The 18,263-nt window shown below is 42.0% G+C and overlaps 1 long non-coding RNA gene across 1 annotated transcript; it reads right to left on the bottom strand.

Annotated features, from left to right (window-relative positions):
• Positions 1-6,747: 6,747 nt before the first annotated feature.
• Positions 6,748-14,185, bottom strand: LOC148881186 (uncharacterized). Its single transcript, XR_016114131.1, has 3 exons — positions 14,097-14,185; positions 6,902-10,451; positions 6,748-6,869 (listed from the first exon to the last, which is right to left on the bottom strand). It is a non-coding gene; the product is annotated as an uncharacterized LOC148881186 (long non-coding RNA).
• Positions 14,186-18,263: the final 4,078 nt, after the last annotated feature.

Raw genomic sequence — 18,263 nt, 5'->3', positions numbered from 1 at the left:
TACTTCGCAGATACTTGGAGGAGGAAATGGAAATAGATTAAAATAACATATGCACTGTGATTTATCAAGATTGCGTCTGTTTTTAAGTTTCCATCGAAGGGGCAAAGAAATCAACATTTATTGAAAAATGGAATCACTTTCAACATTCAAAACATATTATTACACAACGAAATATTCAAGCTCAATAATACCTACTTGTGTTAAATTCCGCCAAATCATAGATGGTTTGTCCTGACCGCGCGCTCAACAAACTCCTCACTGACGCTCTCGCCTTCACGCGCTAACAAAACACGTGTACCGTCGCCGAGCACACAAACATAGACTACCTGCAGTTGAAATTTGCATACTCGGCTCGGCAGCCAATCAGAAGCCTGCTTCTTTCTTCCGGACTTTCGCAAGCGTTACAAAGTCGTGCAATTGCATGTCATTTTCCAAAATAGATGCACAGAACCTCAAACTAGAAGAAAGATTCAAAAGAAGCTAACAACATATGTGACGCTACAAAACGTAAATTTACATTAAACCGTGACTGTAAAGTGTACGTGAGACTTATGAAAGGGGCTTAGTGGCTCGTAGGAATCAATGCAAACGTTGCATTGTGCACCACAATGACAATCGATTACTCTAGCAAAATTTACAGCCATGCGCATTTGCCGTAAATTAAGCAAGGTAGCATTTGTAGTTGGTGCATTCTTGATTTAAAAAAAAACTTTATACTTTGTGACAATGTTTCTTAATGGGATTGGTCTCATTTTGCTTCAAGTTGGGAAAAATGGGGCAGGCAACTTTTCAGTTATCTGCCCTGTTGTTCGCTAGCTTTTTGTCATGAGTTTTAGACACTGTTTGTACTATAATTTGGGCAAGTTCGGCGGGCCGGATTGAAAAGCCTAACGGGCCGTATGTGGCCCGCGGGCCGTAGTTTGCCCATGCCTGCCATAGGCTCTCGGAGGAATAAAAGAATATACTTTCCAACCACATAACCACCAAAGATGTGAAGATACGGGTAAAATGGTGACATTGGTGTTTAACGGTAGCACATATAAACATCTATCCTCATCTATAAAACCTAAGTTTTGACCTGTACCGTATATTGCAACGCATACTGGTAATCGCCACCCGCTCTCGTTCATAACCTGATTTTCAGTTTCCAAAATGGTGTCTAAACTTGGAACAATCTCGCCTCTCGAAGCATTGCGAAGAACTGGAAAATGTTGATCAGGTTTATGCGAAGATATTAACATATACGCAGCTCGAGCCATTTTATCTCCAAATACCTTTGAATGCACGCATTGTTGTCACTGAATGAGGCATACAAAACAATTACTTTTCTTATTTTGTTTAGCAATTAATGTAGCATAACGATGCCACATGTTTGATAACAATGGATTCCAGTCATGTTTTTCTCCTGCAAACGGTTGATATAATGTGTCCATGACACCTGAATTTTGGGCCTTTTTGTCAGGTGTTTCCATCCAGGCTGTCAGTTTGATGTGTGGTTTGCGCTGGAAAGGCGATGTTACGACTGGTGATGTCACAGATGACATCATGCATATAGTTACGGGAAAACCAATGTGATGTTCACGAAAATCAGGACAGAGTCTCAAGTCCATGCATCCTGCAACCTTGTGAGTTACGATAACGAGTTGGATATCTGTCATTGTGCCAGTTCCTAACCAGTTCCCTCGAGTTATCTGTTGGGTTATTTTTTATCGTTCGCCCTTGGTTCATTGCTTCGATGGGTGTTGATGGAGATCGATGGTTAAATCATCAGGGAGCCAGGACTTGAACAGAAAGTTGATTTAATTTGGAGAGCACGGGCATTGTGGTGCGGACGGAGGAGGGAGCGCATGGAGAGAGAGAGAGAGACGAACGTCCTGCAGGAGTATTTATGCGGCGCATAGTAATGACAGGATGTGACGTAATAAAAATGCGACATCGTGTAAAGGAAGGCAGGATATGACATACGAGGAAGTTCAAAATGTAAACAAAGATTACAGAGCGATGTTTAGAGATGTTTGTATGGCGAATTACCCTAACATTATCTTTCTGACAATTTGTTTTGCTTCTTGGGCACAGCTATTTTGAACCCATTTTGTTTTGGGCTCAGAATGGACCACAACGGAGTCCCAACCAGTGGTCCAAATCTTCTCTGACTTGATACGAGCGTACCAAGAACCATGAGGATAATCACTTACATTTTGTCGTGCTTCGTTCATGGGGATGTTAAGGGGAAATGAGATGATTCCTGCATCTTGTAGTGGCAAGCAGGCTACAGGATGTGCCATGCTAGGGCACTTTTCTGAATTTGTTGGATGTATTAGTGGAATTTTGCAGGCTGATGGAATGGGAGGTTCTACGTGTGTCATTTGGATTGTCTGCACAAATTCGTACAGCAACATGATGTGGACCAAACCCATGGCTATTGAGTAGTTTGGCTCCGTCTCCCTTCCACCTGCTCAGGATCTGGTTGGTGAGCGATCTTGCAGTGGCTTTGATCCACCCAGGTGGCTCTTTCGGCGATCTTGATCAGCACGGTGAATGGCCCCTCCGACTTTGGTGCAGACCAGGACTTCCTCCTGATCGCCTTGATCAGCACCTCGTCTACGGGGCGCAGCAGCCTCTGTTCATGTGGAGGGAACAAAAAGGACTGCGGCAGACTGCTGTGGACCTCTTTTTGTTGTAAACATTTCACACAACGATTTTGCCAACAAAACGCTTGGATCTGATTCATTCTTTTGCCCAAAGTTCACCTTCCCATAATGGGAGGAAGAATGGTCTTCCATTGCAATATCTCAAAAGGTGTTAAGCCATTATTAGTGGGCATTATTTTCATATCTAATTTAATCAGAAATAGACGTTCAGGTCATAATTTGACTGTTATCTCCATTGTTTTTCTGAGTCGTTTTTTTTATCGTACCATTCGTTCTTTCAACTAATCTTGCACTCTGTGGATGATATGCACAGTGGTTCTTTAATTTAATACCTAAATGTTCGGAAATTTTGGTTATTACGTCATTAACAAAATGTGGCCCATGATCACTCCAAATTATTCTTGGTATGCCATGTTCTGGAATAATATGTTAACATAACGCTTTTGCAATGGATAATGCATCAGATTTCTTTGAAGGCACAATTTCCCCCATCTGGTGAATGAATCAATTAACACCCAACAGTATTTATAAGAATTACTTGTGCTTAGTTCAATGAAATCCACGTGGACCACTTCAAAGGGGTGTGACCCCTGTGGAAATGTTCCTCTTTTTGGTTGCATGTTACCTTGTGGATTGTGTTTACAGCAAATCAAACAACTCCGACAAAAGTTTTTTGCATACGAGTTGAAACCTCTGCTTAAATGGAATACTTTCCCTGCTATAAACACCATGTTGACCCTGTTGATACATGTGACCTACCATGTCTCCCATGGGGGTGTTCTGCAATTTGTAACAATGGCTGCATCCGATCTGCCATCTTTTTTAATTCGTTTCACTTCCAATTCATGCTCTCTGATTCGTGCTTGTATAAGCCATCTATCACAAGCTAAAATCTCATCACTGATGTTTTGGAGAGATCTGCCAACCGCAGACGCCTCCTGGAGTTTCAATGGCTGAACTTGCAAAGCACCAGAAAATTCACCACGTTCCATCCACTTCTTACAATAAAGTTCACTTCCTAGGAACTTTTTAGAACCGCGCCAATCCTCAGTCACGATGTGCGTTCACGCACACACAATGAATGCACTTACGCGCACACGCACACACACGCGCACTGATACGCGCACTAACGGCTCAAATGACTTCTTCACCCCCACCTTTTTTTTTCTTTGTGAGACAAAGAAACTTTTCTGTATCAATATTCTAGCATAGAACAACCAATTTAAAATGTATTAAATTTCAGTTAACCCAGTACCATAGCAGCTGCTCTTTAAAATAACATATAACGTCCGCATCAGAATTAAAAACATTTCGGTATTCCAATCCAAAAACGGCCCTCACACAGAACTGAATTCCAGAGTATCACCACCTTGTGAATAATCTTTTCGCTGGAAGACTTCCGAATCAAGTCGGCGTGTGGACAAACCAGACGCATCTGGCCCATAATTAAGCACCAGAAGTCGTCACGTGCACCGTTCCGTTAGTGCACCACCGGTCCAGTTTTCTTTTTTGGGCTCACCTTAATCCAAAGAAAACCACGTTACACCGGTAGGTACATGGGTTACATGAATAAGACACCTCTGGCCAGAAAGGAATCTCACAATACATTCAAATAATGGCTGCTAGCTAGCGCGTCACTCACCTAGTGACCTTTGAACACAAGCCGTGTAGTCAATCAGTCAGAACGATGGGAGATTTACAGCCGATACGAGCAGGTGTTTCCAAGAAGATTATGGTCTTCATGTCTCCCGCGATTACGGGCAACTCCACCGGAGAGATGAAAAAAACAACTCTCCGTCTCTCGTCGGTTGGCGGCAATCAAGAGGCAGGCTCACCGAGGAGGACCGACTTTCCTACACTTGTCTCCCGTGCGGGATTCTTTAACAGGCAGAACCACGCGGGAGCATTTTGAGCTTTTTTCCCATCTCCTGTTGACTGGGGCACACAGGTGGCACTCTTCAAACGCTCAGGCTGGTTGACTGGCACGGATTTCTCGGCACCAATTAATGTTCGGTTCAAATTCTTGTTTCTCTTCTGGTTCGGTGTTCAACGAAGTTCAGTGATAAAACTATCAGTGACGATGATAGATGGTGAACAAAAAAACTACTTTATTCTAGTGAGACAGAAAAAGCACTTCTATCGTCTAGGCAGAAGCGAAGTCAGAGCACACGAACAAAGATAGGAACAAAGAGTGTAGAGCTCCCGCTCTGAGTAGTTTTTGAACGTCCACAGCAGCGATCTGTTGTCCAATCAGCTAGGGACAACTCAGTGTTGGCTGGACATAGACGGAAATTTGATACTCGTTACATCCTGCTTTCATACGGTTCAACTGAATTGAACATGCAATAACATAATATGTACTAAACTAACATGGGATAACATAATACGTTTACTAATGTGCATAAACACTCCATCACTAACAAGTAACCCTAACAAGTAAACCCAGCAAGTAACCTTAACCCTGACAAGTATCCCTAACAATAACAACTAACGTTAACCTTAACAAGTAACCCTCACCCTGACAAGTAACCCTAAAAAGTAACACCAGCAAGTAACACTAACCCCAACAAGTAACCTTAACCCTGACAAGTAACCCTAACCCCAACAAGTAACCCTAACCCTAACAAGTACCCCCAGCAAATAACACTAACCCCAACAAGTAACCTTAACCCTGACAAGTAACCCTAAAAAGTAACCCCAGAAAGTAACCCTAAACCTAACAAGTAACCCTAACCCTAACAAGTAACCCTAACAAGTAAACCCAGAAGGTAACCTTAACCCTGACAAGTAACCCTAAACCTAACAAGTAACCCTAACCCTAACAAGTAACCCCATCAAGTAAGCCTAACCCTAACAAGAAGCCTCACCCTAACAAGTAACCCTAACAAGTAACCCTAACAAGTAACCCTAACAAATAAACCCAGAAAGTAACCGTAACCCTGACAAGTAACCCTAACAAGTAACCCTAACCCTACCAAGTAACCCTAACAAGTAACCCTAACAATACCAAGTGACCCTAAAAAGTAAACCCAGAAAGTAACATTAACCCTAACAAGTAACCCTAACATGTAAACCCAGAAGCCTAACCCTAACAAGTAACCCTAACCCTAACAAGTAACCCTAACAGGTAAACCCAGAAGGTAACCTTAACCCTGACAAGTAACCCTAAACCTAACAAGTAACTCTAACCCTAAAAAGTAACCCCATCAAGTAAGCCTAAAACTAACAAGAAGCCTAACCCTAACAAGTCACCCTAACAAGTAACCCCAGCATGTAACCCCAGCAAGTAACCACAGCAAGTAACCCTAACCCTGACAAGTAACTCTAACAAGTAACCCCATCATGTAACCCCAGCAAGTAACCCCAGCAAGTAACCCTAACCTTGACAAGTAACTCTAACAAATAACCCTAACAAGTAACACTAGAAAGTAACCCTAACAACTAACCCTAACCAGTGACCCTAACCCTGACAATTAACCCCAGAAAGTAACACTAACCATACCAAGTAACCCCAGCAAGTAACCCTAACCCTAACAAGTAACCCTAACCCCAACAAGTAAGATTAACCCCAACAAGTATCCCGAACAGGTAGAAGTTATTTGAAGCGATTTTGCAAATGGACACAACTTGTCCTTTAAATGAAAAATTTCAAAAGTCGATTCTAACCTTTGACCGGGAGACAGTAGGAGCTATTGGAGGATTTCTGGACCGGTTGAAGCTGGATGAAGCTTGTGGAAACGTTTCTGAGGGACACCAAGGAGAATATAGCATCATTTATATCATATAGAATATGACAGTACCCTGTCAAGTGTCCCTAACAAATAACCCAGAAAGTAACCCCAACCCTAACAAGTAACCCCAGAAAGTAACACTAACCCTAACAAGTAACCCCAGCAAGTAACCCTAACCCGAACAAGTAACCCTAACCCTAACAAGTAAGCCTAACCCCAACAAGTATACCGGACAAGTAGAAGTTATTTGAAGCGATTTTGCAAATGGAGACAACTTTTCCTTTAAACGAAAAATTTCAAAAGTCAATTCTAACCTTTGTCCGGGAGACAGTAGGAGCTATTGGAGGATTTCTGGACCGGTTGAAGCCGGTTGAAGCTTGTTGAAAGGTTTCTGAGGGACACCAAGGCGAATATAGCATCATATATATAATATAGAATATGACAGTACCCTGTCAAGTGTCCCTAACAAATAACCCCAGAAAGTAACCTTAACCCTGACATGTAACCCCAGAAAGTAACCCTAACCCTAACAAGTAACCCTAACCATAACAAGTAACCATAACCCTGACAAGTAACCATAACAACTAACCCCAGAAACGAACCATAACCCTAACAAGTAACCCTAATCCTGACAAGTAAGCCTAACAAGTAAACCCAGAAAGTATCCTTAACCCTGACAAGTAACCCTAACAAGTAACCCCAGCAATTAACCCCAGCAAGTAACCATAACCCTAACACGTAACCCTAACCCTAACAAGTATCCCTAACCCTAACAAGTATCCCTAACCCTAACAAGTATTCCTAACCCTAACAACTAACCCTAGCAAGTAACCCCAGCAAGTAATCCTAACCCTAACAAGTAACCTTAACCCTGACAAGTAACCCTAACAACGTAACCCTAACAAGTAACTCTAACCCTAACAAGTGTCCCTAACAAGTAACCCCAGAAAATAACCTTAACCCTGACAAGTAACCCTAACAAGTAACCCTAACAAGTAACCCTCACCCTGACAAGTAACCCGAGAAAGTAACCCTAACCCTGAAAAATAACTCTAATCCTAACAAGTAACTCTAACCCTAACAACTAACCCTAAAAAGTAACCCCAGCAACTAACCGTAAACCTAAAAAGTAACCCTAACCCTGACAAGTCACCCTAACAAGTAACCCCAGCATGTAACCCCAGCAAGTAACCCCAGCAAGTAACCCTAACCCTGACAAGTAATCCTAAAAAGTCACCCCAACAAGTATCCCCAACAGGTATCCCTAACCCTAACAAGTAACCCTCACAAGTAACCCCAGAAAGTAACCTTAACCCTGACAAGTAACCCTATCCATCACGAGTAACCATAACCCTAACAGGTAACGATAACCCTAACAAGTAACCCTCACCCTGACAAGTAACCCTAACAAGTAACCCTAGCAAGTAACACTAACCGTAACAAGTAACCCTAACCCTGACAAGTAACCCTAACCATAACAAGTAACCATAACCCTGACAAGTAACCATAACAAGTAACCCCAGAAAGTAACCACAACCCTAACAAGTAACCACAACCCTAACAAGTAACGATAACCCTAACAAGTAACCCCAGAAAGTAACCTTAACCCTAACAAGTAACCCCAGCAAGTAACCCTAACCCTAACAAGTAACATTAACACTGACAAGTAACCCTAACAACGTAACCCTAACAAGTAACTGTAACCCTAACAATTGTACCTAACAAGTAACCCCAGAAAATAACCTTAACCCTGACAAGTAAGCCTAACAAGTAACCTTCACCCTGACAAGTAACCCTAACAAGTAAACTTAACACTAACAAGTAACCCCAGAAAGTCACCCTAGCCCTAACAAGTAAACTTAACCCTCACAAGTAACCCCAGAAAGTAACGCTACCCCTAACAAGTAACCCGAACAAATAACCCTAACGAGTGACCCCAGAAAGTAACCCTAAACCTAACAAGTAACCCCAGAGAGTAACCCTAACACTAACAAGTAACCTCAGAAAGTAACCTTAACCCCGACAAGTAACCCTAACAAGTAACCCTAAAAAGTAACCCCAGAAAGTAACCTTAACACTAACAAGTAACCCTAACAAGTAAACCCAGAAAGTAACCTTAACCCTGACAAGTAACCCTAACCCTAACAAGTAACCATAACCCTAACAAGTGACCCTAACCCTGACAAGTAACCCTAACAAGTAACTCCAGAAAGTGACCTTAAACCTAACAAGTAACCGTAACAAGTAAATAAAGAAAGTAACCCTAACCCTAACCATAACAAGTAACCATAACCCTGACAAGTAACCATAACAAATAACCCCATAGAGTAACCATAACCATAGCAAGTAACCTTAACCTTAACAAGTAAGCCTCACCCTGATAAGTAACTCTAGCAAGTAACCCCAGCAAGTAACCCTAACCCTGACAAGTAACCCTAACAAGTAAACCCAGAAAGTAACCTTAACCCTAACTAGTAACCCCAGAGAGTAACCTGAACCCTGACAAGTAACCCAGGAAGTAACACTAACCCTCACAAGTAAACCTAACCCTAACAAGTAACCCTAACAAGTAACCCCAGCAAGTCACCCTAACCCTAACAAGTAACCGCAGTATGTAACTCCAGCAAGTAACCCCAGCAAGTAACCCCAGCAAGTAACCCTAACCCTGACAAGTAACCCTAACAAGTAACCCTAACAAGTAACCATAACCCTGACAAGTAACCCTAACAAGTAAACCCAGAAAGTAACCTTAACCCTGACAAGTAACCCTCACAAGTAACCCCAGAAAGTAAACCTAACCCTAACAATTAACCCTAACAAGTAAACCCAGAAAGTAACCTTAGCCCTGCCAAGTAACCCTAACACTAACAAGTAACCCTTACCCTGACAAGTAACCCTAAAAAGTAAACCCAGAAAGTAACCTTAACCCTGACAAGTAACCCTCACAAGTAACCCCAGAAAGTAAACTTAACCCTAACAAGTAACCCTCACAAGTAACCCCAGAATGTAACTTTAACCCTGACAAGTAACCCCAGAAAGTAACCCTAACCCCAACAAGTCACCCTAACCATAACCAGTAACCATAACCCTGAGAAGTAACCATAACAAGTAAACCCAGAAAGTAAACATAACCCTAACAAGTAACCCTAACCCTAACAAGTAACCCTCACCCTAACAAGTAACCCTAACCCTAACAAGTAACCCTCACCCTGACAAGTAACCCTAACAAGTAAACCCAGAAAGTAACCCTAACCCTAACAATTAACCCTAACAAGTAACCCCAGAAAGTAACGCTACCCCTAACAAGTAACCCGAACCCGAACAATTAACCCGTACAAGTAACCCTAACGAGTGACCCCAGAAAGTAATCCTAACCCTAACAAGTAACCCTAACCCTAACAAGTGACCCTAACCCTGACAAGTAACCCTAACAAGTAACCCCAGAAAGTAACGCTACCCCTAACAAGTAACCCGAACCCGAACAATTAACCCGTACAAGTAACCCTAACGAGTGACCCCAGAAAGTAACCCTAACCCTAACAAGTAACCCTAACAAGTAACCCCAGCAAGTCACCTTAACACTAACAAGTAACCCTAACAAGTAAACTCAGAAAGTAACCCTAACCCTAACAAGTAACCCTAACAAGTAAACCCAGAAAGTAACCTTAACCCTGACAAGTAACCCTAACCATAACAACTAACCCTAACCAGTAACCCCAGCAAGTAACCCGAACCCTATCAAGTAACCCTAACCCTAACAATTAACCCTAACCATAACAAGTAACCCTAACAACTAACCCTAATAAGTTACCCCAGCAAGTTACCCGAACCCTAACAAGTAACCCCAGAAAGTAACCTTAACCCTAACAAGTAACCCTAACAAGTAACCCCAGCAAGTAACCTTAACCCTAACAAGTAACCTTAACCCTGACAAGTAAACCTTACAACGTAACCCTAACAAGTGTCTCTAACAAGTAACCCCAGAAAATAACCTTAACCCTGACAAGTAACCATAACAAGTAACCACAACATGTATCCCAATTCCTAACAAGTAACCCCAGAAAGTAACCTTAACACTGACAAGTAACCCTAACAAGTATCCCTAACAAGTAACCCCAACAAGTATCACTAACCCTAACAAGTAACCCCAGAAAGTAACAAGGAGAAGTCATTTGAAGCGATTTTACAAATGATGGACACAACTTGTCTGGTGGCGTCAGTTGTCGTTTAAATGAAAAATTAAAAAAGTTGATTTTATCCTTTGACCGGGAGTGGGAAGGAGCTCTTGGAGGACCAGGGTGACCTGGCCAGAGGATTGGGTGCATGCGATGATCTGGGGGCGCCCGGCTGAAGAATTCTGGACCAGTTGAAGCTTGTGGAAAAGTTGCTGAGGGACACAGAGGAGAATATATCATCATATATATCATAGAATATGACAGTACCCTGTCAAGTGTCCCTGACAAGTGACCGGAACAAGTAAGCCTAACAAGTATCTCTAACAAGTGACCCGAACAAGTAAACCAAAAAGTAACATTAACCCTGACAAGTAACCCTAACCCTAACAAGTAACCCTAACAAGTAACCCTAACAAGTAACACTAACCCTAACAAGTAACCCTAACAATTAACCCCAGAAAGTAACCTTAACCCTGACAAGTAACCCTAACAAGTACCCCAACAAGTAACCTTAACAAGCAACCCCAGCAAGTAACCCTAACCCTCACAAGTAACCCTAAACCTAACAAGTAACCCTAACAAGTAAACCCAGAAAGTAACTTTAACCCTGACAAGTAACGTTAATCCTAACAAGTAACCCTAACCATGAGAAGTAACCCTAACAAGTAACCCCAGAAAGTAACGCTAACCCTAACAAGTAACCCTAACCCTAACAAGTAACACTAACCCTGACAAGTAATCCTAACAAGTAACCCCAAAAAGTAACCCTAACAAGTAACCCTAACAACTGACCCCAGGAAGTAACCCTAACCGTGACAAGTAACCCTAACCCTAACAACTAACCCTAACAAGTAACCCCAGCAATTATCCCTAACGCTAACAAGTATCCCTAACAAGTAACCCCAGCAAGTAACCCTAACCCTAACAAAGAACCCTCACCCTGACAAGTAACCTGAGAAAGTAACTATAACCCTAACAAGTAACCCTAACAATTGACCACAGAAAGTAACCCTAACCCAAACAAGTAACCCTAACAAGTAACCCCAACAAGTAACCATAACCCTAATAAGTAACCCCAGAAAGTAACCTTAACCCTTACAAGTAACCCTAACAAATAATCCTAACCCTAACAAGTAACCCTAACAAGTAACCCCAGCAAGTAACCCTAACACTAACAAGCAACCCTAGAAAGTAACCTTAACCCTAACAAGTAACCCTAACAAGTAAACCCAAAAAGTAACCCTAGCCCTAACAAGTAAACCTAACAAGTAAACCCAGAAAGTAACCTTAACCCTGACAAGTAACCCTAACAAGTAAACCCAGAAAGTAACCCCAACCCTAACAAGTAACCCTAACAAGTAAACCCAGAAAGTAACCTTAACCCTGACAAGTAACCCTAAGCCTAACAATAACCCTAACAAGTAACCCCAGCAAGTAACCTCAACCCTGACAAGTGACCCTAAGCCTAACAAGTAAGCCCAGCAAGTAACCGTAACCCTGACAAGTAACCCTCACAAGTAACCCTAAAAGGTAACACCAGAAAGTAACCCTAACCCTGACAAGTAACCCTAACGAGTGACCCCAGGAAGTAAACCTAACCGTGACAAGTAACCCTAACCCTAACAACTAACCCTAACAAGTAACCCCAGCAAGTAACCTTAACCCTAACAAGTAACCCTAACAAGTCAACCCAGAACGTAACCCTAGCCATAACAAGTAACCCTAACAAGTAAACACAGAAAGTAACCTTAAACCTGACAAGTAATCCTAAGCCTAACAAGTAACCCTAACAAGTAACCCCAGCAAGTAACCTTAACCCTGACAAGTAACCCTAACCCTAACAAGTAACCCTAAAATGTAACCCCAGAAAGTAACCCTAACCCTGACAAGTAACCCTAATCCTAACAAGTAACCCTCACCCTCACAAGGAACCCTAAAAAGTAACCCCAGAAAATAACCCTAACCCCAACAAATGTCCCTAACATGTAACCCCAGCAATTATCCCTAATGCTAACAAGTATCCCTAACAAGTAACCCCAGCAAATAACCCTAACCCTAACAAAGGACCTTCCCCCTGACAAATAACCCGAGAAAGTAACCTTAACCCTATCAAGTAACCCTAACAAGTAAACCCAGAAAGTAACCCTAGCCCTAACAAGTAAACACAGAAAGTAACCTTAACCCTGACAAGTAAATCTAACCCTAACAAGTAACCCCAGAAAGTAACCTTAACCCTAACAAGTAAACCTAACAAGTAAACCCAGAAAGTAACCCTAGCCCTAACAAGTAACCCTAACAAGTAAACCAAGAAAGTAACCATAGCCTTAACAAGTAACGCTAAAAAGTAACCCCAGAAAGTAACCTTAACCCTAACAAGTAACCCTAAAAAGTAAACCCAGAAAGTAACCTTAACCTTAACAAGTAACCCTTACCCTAATAAGTAACCCTCACCCTAACAAGTGACCCTAACACTAAGAAATAATCACAACAAGTAAACTCAGAAAGTAGCCCTAACTCTAACAAGTAACCCTCACCCTAACAAGTAACCATAACCCTAACAAGTAACCCTAACCTTGACAAGTCGCCCTAACAAGTAACCCCAGCATGTAACCCCAGCAAGTAACCCCAGCAAGTAACCCTAACTCTGACAAGTAACCCTAACGAGTAACCTTAACAAGTAATCACAGATCGTAATCCTAACAAGTATCCCTAACCCTAAAAAGTAACCCCAGCAAGTAACCCTAACCCTAACAAGTAACCCTAACAAGTAACCCCAGCAAGTAACCCCAGAACGTAACCTTAACCCTGACAAGTAACCCTAACAAGTAACCCGAACCCTAACAAGTAACCCTAAAAAGTATCCCCAGAAAGTTACCTTAACCCTAACAAGTAAACCCAGAAAGTAACCCTAGCCCTAACAAGCAACCCTAACAAGTAAACACAGAAAGTAACCTTAACCCTGACAAGTAACCCTCACCCTAACAAGTAACCGTAAAAGTAATCCCAGAAAGTAACCTTAACCCTAACAAGTAATCCCAGAAAGTAACCCTAGCCCGAACAAGTAACCCTAACAAGTAAACCCAGAAAGTAACCCTAGCCCTAACAAGTAACCCTAACAAGTAACCCCAGAAAGTAACCTTAACCCTAACAAGTAACCCTAACAAATAAACCCTGAAAGTAACTCTAACGCTAACAAGTAACCATAACCCTAACAAGTAACCCTAACAAGTAAACCCAGAAAGTAACCTTAACCCTGACAAGTAACCCTAACCCTAACAAGTAACCCTAAAAGGAAACCCCAGAAAGTAACCCTAACCCTGACAAGTAAACCTAATCCTAACAAGTAACCCTAACGAGTAAACCCCGAAAGTAAACTTAACCCTGACAAGTAACCCTAAGCCTACAAGTAACCATAACAAGTAACCCCAGCAAGTAACTTCAACCCTGACAAGTAACCCTAACCCTAACAAGTAACCCTAAAAGGTAACCCCAAAAATTAACCCTAACCCTGACAAGTAACCCTAATCCTAACAAGTAACCATAACCCTAACAAGTAACCCTCACCCTAACAAGTGACCCTAACCCTAAGAAATAATCATAACAAGTAAACTGAGAAAGTAACCCTAACCCTAACAAGTAACCTTAACCCTGACAAGTAACCCTAACCCTAACAAGTAACCCTCACCCTAACAAGTGACCCTAACCCTAAGAAATAATCCTAACAAGTAAACCCAGAAAGTAACCCTAACCCTAACAAGTAACCCTAACCATGACAAGTCACCCTAACCCCAGCATGTAATCCCAGCAAGTAACCCCAGCAAGTAACTCTAACTCTGACAAGTAACCCTAACGACTAACCTTAACAAGTAATCCCAGAAAGTAATCCTAACAAGTATCCCTAACCCTAACAAGTAACCCCAGCAAGTAACCCTAACCCTAACAAGTAACCCTAACAATTAACCCCAGAAAGTAACCTTAACCCTGACAAGTAACCCTAACAAGTACCCCAACAAGTAACCTTAACAAGTAACCCCAGCAAGTAACTCTAACCCTCACAAGTAACCCTAAACCTAACAAGTAACCCTAAAAAGTAAACCCAGAAAGTAACTTTAACCCTGACAAGTAACCTTAATCCTAACAAGTAACCATAACCATGAGAAGTAACCCTAACAAGTGACCCCAGGAAGTAACCCTAACCGTGACTAGTAACCCTAACCCTAACAAGTAACACTAACCCTGACAAGTAATCCTAACAAGTAACCCCAGAAAGTAACCCTAACAAGTAACCCTAACAAGTGACCCCAGGAAGTAACCCTAACCGTGACAAGTAACCCTAACCCTAACAAGTTAACCCTAACAAGTAACCCCAGAAAGTAAACTTAACCCGACAAGTAACCCGGTAAGTAACACTAACTCTTTGTCCCTAACAAGTAACCCCAGCAATTATCCCTAACGCTAACAAGTATCCCTAACAAGTAACCCCAGCAAGTAACCCTAACCCTAACAAAGAACCCTCACCCTGACAAGTAACCTGAGAAAGTAACTATAACCCTAACAAGTAACCCTAACAAGTAACCCCAGCAAGTAACCCTAACACAAACAAGCAACCCTAGAAAGTAACCTTAACCCTAACAAGTAACCCTAAGAAGTAAACCCAGAAAGTAACCCTAGCCCTAACAAGTAACCCTAACAAGTAAACCCAGAAAGTAACCTTAACCCTGACAAGTAACCCTAACAAGTAAACCCAGAAAGTAACCCCAACCCTAACAAGTAAACCCAGAAAGTAACCTTAACCCTGACAAGTAACCCTAAGCCTAACAAGTAACCCTAACAAGTAACCCCAGCAAGTAACCTTAACCCTGACAAGTGACCCTAAGCCTAACAAGTAAGCCCAGCAAGTAACCGTAACCCTGACAAGTAACCCTCACAAGTAACCCTAAAAGGTAACACCAGAAAGTAACCCTAACCCTGACAAGTAACCCTAACGAGTGACCCCAAGAAGTAAACCTAACCGTGACAAGTAACCCTAACCCTAACAACTAACCCTAACAAGTAACCCCAACAAGTAACCCTAACAAGTAACCCCAGCAAGTAACCTTAACCCTAACAAGTAACCCTAACAAGTAAACCCAGAACGTAACCCTAGCCATAACAAGTAACCCTAACAAGTAAACACAGAAAGTAACCTTAAACCTGACAAGTAACCCTAAGCCTAACAAGTAACCCTAACAAGTAACCCCAGCAAGTAACCTTAACCCTGACAAGTAACCCTAACAAGTACCCCTAAAACGTAACCCCAGAAAGTAACCCTAACCCTGACAAGTAACCCTAATCCTAACAAGTAACCCTCACCCTAACAAGGAACCCTAAAAAGTAACCTCAGAAAATAACCCTAGCCCTAACAAGTGTCCCTAACAAGTAACCCCAGCAATTATCCCTAATGCTAACAAGTATCCCTAACAAGTAACCCCAGCAAATAACCCTAACCCTAACAAAGGACCTTCCCCCTGACAAGTCACCCGAGAAAGTAACCTTAACCCTAACAAGTAACCCTAACAAGTAAACCCAGAAAGTAACCCTAGCCCTAACAAGTAAACACAGAAAGTAACCTTAACCCTGACAAGTAACTCTAACCCTAACAAGTAACCCCAGAAATTAACCTTAACCCTAACAAGTAAACCTAACAAGTAAACCCAGAAAGTAACCCTAGCCCTAACAAGTAACCCTAACAAGTAAACCCAGAAAGTAACAATAGCCTTAACAAGTAACGCTAAAAAGTAACCCCAGAAAGTAACCTTAACCCTAACAAGTAACCCTAACAAGTAAACCCAGAAAGTAACACTAACCCTAACAATTATAAAAGAGGACAGAGCGCTAAAAACAGAAGTCTTTAGGAAGGCTACGCACACTGACCAATACTTACTTTTTGACTCTAACCACCCTTTACAACATAAACTAGGAATTATCAGAACCCTCCAGCATAGGGCTAAACTAATACCAACTAGCACTGAAGGTAGAGAAAAGGAGTCAAAACATATCAGGAGAGCACTCACTAACTGTGGGTACCCTCAGTGGTCATTCAACAAATGTCAGAAAGAAAGAATAGCGAACGAAACCAATAATTCTCAAGATTCAAAAAGGAGAGGAGTAGCAGTACCGTACATTGCAGGAGTTTCTGAAAAATTACAAAGAGTCCTTTGGCAACATAAAATTCCTACTTATTTCAAACCGATAAACATGTTAAGGCAAAAATTAGTGCATCCAAAAGATAGGCTACCAAATGAAAAACAAAGTAATGTAGTTTATTCCATACATTGTAAGAATGAAAATTGTAAAGAGCAGTACATTGGGGAGACTCAACAAATTCTCAAAAAAAGACTATCAACATCGCAGGGATAATACTAGTGGGCCTCAATCGGCAGTACATTTGCACCTAAAAGCTAGCAACCACTCATTTGACGACAATGAGGTCAAAATCTTAGCGAAAGAACATAGATGGTTTGAAAGGGGGGTAAAAGAAGCAATTCTTATAAAACAACAAAATCCTTCATTAAACCGGTCTGGTGGGGTGAGGTTCAATTTGGATCGTTCATACAATAGCCTGCTTAGGCAAAACAGGTTAGGCAACTTTCGTAATGCTGATGAGGGTCGTTATGCTGATGAGGTGATTCCGGTGGGAGTGGAGGTAATAGGCCAGTCGTTAGTCAGGAATGTAGGAACAATCAGTGGGGCCACAGGGAGGGGTCCTCTGCCCCCCCAACCTGAGAATAGGGACCTATCATAGCTGTGTCCGGCGCCACCATGTCTGGACATTAGGGATATATAAATGGGGCCGATACAACCAGTCAGACTTTAGTTCGCTGACGAAGCCTCTTGGATAGGAGGCGAAACGTCCGAAACCTTCACTTTTGTACAGATGACGGCTGAAGAAACCTTCTCATCGATGGACCACTCCTGTACGACTGAGAGCCTACACAGACCTAAACCTAACAAGTAACCCCAGCAAGTAACCCTAACCCTAACAAGTAACCCTAACAAGTAACCCTAACCCTAACAAGTAACCCTCACCCTAACAAGTGACCCTAACCCTAAGAAATAATCCTAACAAGTAAACCCAGAAAGTTACCCTCACCCTAACAAGTAACCCTCACCCTAACAAGCAACCCTAACCCTAACAAGTAACCCTAGCCCCAACAAGTAACCCCAGCAAGTAACCCTAACCCTAACAACTAACCCTAACCCTAACAAGTAACCCTAACCCTAACAAGTAACCCTAACAAGTAACCCTAAAAGTAATCCCAGAAAGTAACCTTAACCCTAACAAGTAACCCTAACAAGTAACCCCAGAAAGTAACCCTAGCCCTAACAAGTAACCCTAACAAGTAAACCCAAAAAGTAACCCTAACCATAACAAGTAACCCTAACAAGTAACCCCAGAAAGTAACCTTAACCCTAACAAGTAACCCTAACAAGTAAACCCTGAAAGTAACCCTAACCCTAACAAGTAACCATAACCCTAACAAGTAATCCTAACAAGTAACCCCAGAAAGTAACCCTAACAAGTAACCCTAACAAGTGACCCCAGGAAGTAACCCTAACCGTGACAAGTAACCCTAACCCTAACAACTAACCCTAACAAGTAACCCCAGAAAGTAAACTTAACCCGACAAGTAACCCAGTAAGTAACACTAACTCTGTGTCCCTAA

Source organism: Hippocampus bargibanti, unplaced genomic scaffold, assembly GCF_051943395.1.
Source record: "Hippocampus bargibanti isolate YZ-2025 unplaced genomic scaffold, ASM5194339v1 Contig00117, whole genome shotgun sequence".
Lineage (NCBI taxonomy): Eukaryota > Metazoa > Chordata > Actinopteri > Syngnathiformes > Syngnathidae > Hippocampus > Hippocampus bargibanti.
Note: the sequence above shows the minus strand (reverse complement) of the source record. Positions and strands in the feature narration are given on the sequence as shown.